The sequence below is a fragment of the Lasioglossum baleicum genome, unplaced genomic scaffold, assembly GCF_051020765.1.
Source record: "Lasioglossum baleicum unplaced genomic scaffold, iyLasBale1 scaffold0285, whole genome shotgun sequence".
Lineage (NCBI taxonomy): Eukaryota > Metazoa > Arthropoda > Insecta > Hymenoptera > Halictidae > Lasioglossum > Lasioglossum baleicum.
In genome coordinates, this window is record NW_027469345.1 from 170,001 (window position 1) to 172,500 (window position 2,500).

At 48.1% G+C, this 2,500-nt stretch overlaps 1 non-coding gene across 1 annotated transcript; it reads right to left on the minus strand.

Annotated features, from left to right (window-relative positions):
• Nucleotides 1-1,451: 1,451 nt before the first annotated feature.
• LOC143220164 (5.8S ribosomal RNA) lies at nt 1,452-1,606 on the minus strand. Its single transcript, XR_013011575.1, has one exon. It is a non-coding gene; the product is annotated as a 5.8S ribosomal RNA (ribosomal RNA).
• Nucleotides 1,607-2,500: the final 894 nt, after the last annotated feature.

Sequence of the window (2,500 nt, forward strand, 5' to 3'; positions counted from 1 at the left end):
ACGACAGAAGAGAGAAAAAGGTAAACAAAAAACCGATATATGCCTTATGCGCCACACCAAAGTGTCAATATAATTCTTTCTTCATCTCTCGTCGATCGGAAACTCTCGCTAGACGATCTGGCCGGTTAACTTTAACGTCCGTCGAAAAGAACTTTCGGGGACTGGACGACCGACAGATCGCGCGGTTCCGCACGAATCGACAATGAAGAAAAGAAAAGACATGGGGCGACCGACATAAAGGTTCTCATCATTGGATATACCTTTTCTCTCTCCGCGGTGCTGTTCCGTGCGTGAACACACAAGTGTGTCTTTTGCGTCGTGTGACAATCAAGTTCGAAATAAGCCTCGCCAATAGAGGAGTATACATATTATTATAAAAAAAAAAATAATAATACATATAACCCGGTGGGATTTCTTTTTCTCTCTACTTCTTGTATAATTGAACCAAAAACCACGGGGGTACAGAAACGTTGCGCACGAAACGATTTATCATCGATCAAACACAAAACCAAATTAGAGACACGAGAGAAAGAGAGTAAGATCTCAAGACGCACATAGGCCGTCATCAATACGATTCAACGCGAACGTGGCGATGGAATGGCAATCGCACAGATTAGCGAGGACACGTCGACGACGGGGAATAATTCCGACCCGATCAAGTACGACGTGCTCATCCCGCACATTGCTGCGCTTTGCTCCGCTGTCCATCGATCATCAAAGCGTTCGCGATAGAACGAGAGATCTCTTTCGTCTCTTCCCTCGAAGACTCGAAAAGGAATGTGTTTGTCGAAATCGCCGGCAACGACGACCCTCCGCCGTATGGCAATTATAACGTAGAGTTAAGAAACTCATCCACGCACAGGCATATTCTCTCCCTGGGGCTTAACATTGCCACACCACACACACTCTGTGTGCCACACAGTATTCTTTCTTTCTTTTATAATTTGTGTGTCCATCTCTGTAGTCTCGCGAGACTCTTGTAAATATACCTCTTTCGTATATACGCATCATTTCAGGCGACGTCGGGAGCGCGTTAAATGTTCATGAGTGGAAACGCTTCTTTCCGCAAGGCGAATCGTTTCGCAGAGAAGGTGAGAGATTTGGAGATCCCCGTCGAAGCGGTGCCTTACGGGCGGTCGTATTTTCAATACGACTCACGACACCGTAAAAACACTCACGCAAGTCCGAACGTAAGAAATACCAATCCCTACTTCGCCTCTCGTGGAAACTAGATATATATGTTTGTATGTGTTTATAAGACGCAATGCAAAAATTGGCAATTTTCACAGAACCGCGACAAACGCCGACGAAACGCCCATCATTCGCTCGTACGTAGCATCTTTGCAACCCGACTCCGAAACGCTCTTTGGCGCCCTCCAAAAATATATTTGGAGAGGTAAGCGACGGCGGGGATTTACAAGAGCAACGCAAGCAGTTTATGGTTACGTAAACGACCCTCAGCCAGGCGTGGTCCAGGAATTGTATCCGTGGACCGCAATGTGCGTTCGAAATGTCGATGTTCATGTGTCCTGCAGTTCACACGTTGACGCGCAATTAGCTGCGTTCTTCATCGACCCACGAGCCAAGTGATCCACCGTTCAGGGTAATCGTATATATTTTTGATTTACAAATCAATATATGTATATGTCTCTTGTTCTGCGGTTCGTAAGAACGCATTGTACCTGAACGCTCCAACCAGCGCGCGAAGGAGATTCGTTCAGGCGTCGTTTTAAGGACGACACTATCGTCGTCCGTGGAAACGGAAAAAAAAAACCGTCAGATACGCAACACGTATCCGACGGCCGGGCGAACAGTACATTGAAAAACCGTTAACGTGGAAAACGCGGAGATGAATATATATTCTCTGAAAACGACGGGGATCGTAAGACAACCCGATACTGGATCCAGAGATGTAATAATATTCCTCTCCTCTTCACTTCCATTTCATTTGGAATGATGTGAGAACGGAGGACTTCACAGCCGGCTCTGGCAGCGGTCATTCGTCCCAAGCTCTCGCGATGCGCACTATTGGGCCACACGCACGGAGTAGGGTGTCAGACTCACGACTGCTTTAAAAGCGAGCTTCACGAGCCGGTCCACTTCCCGTATAAAACACATTTCCATAAAATGTTGGTGTGTGCTCGAGGTAACGATAAATTCCGATACAAGCGGACTCGCGAGCCGGCTCTGGCCGTAGGCGCGATCCCCGTTCTCGTCCCAAGCTCGTCTGCGCGCACTATTGGGCCACACAGAGAGTAGGGTGTCGTCGGGAATAATCGCGCCATTGGCTTTATAGCGAGCGTCACGGCCGGTCCTCTCGGAACACCGTTTTTCGTCGGAACGATATTACCATATTTTTATTTTATTCGACAGATTAGCGGACTCACAGCCGGCTCTGGCAGCGGTCATTCGTCCCAAGCTCTCGCGATGCGCACTATTGGGCCACACGCACGGAGTAGGGTGTCAGACTCACGACTGCTTTACAAAAGCGAGCATCACG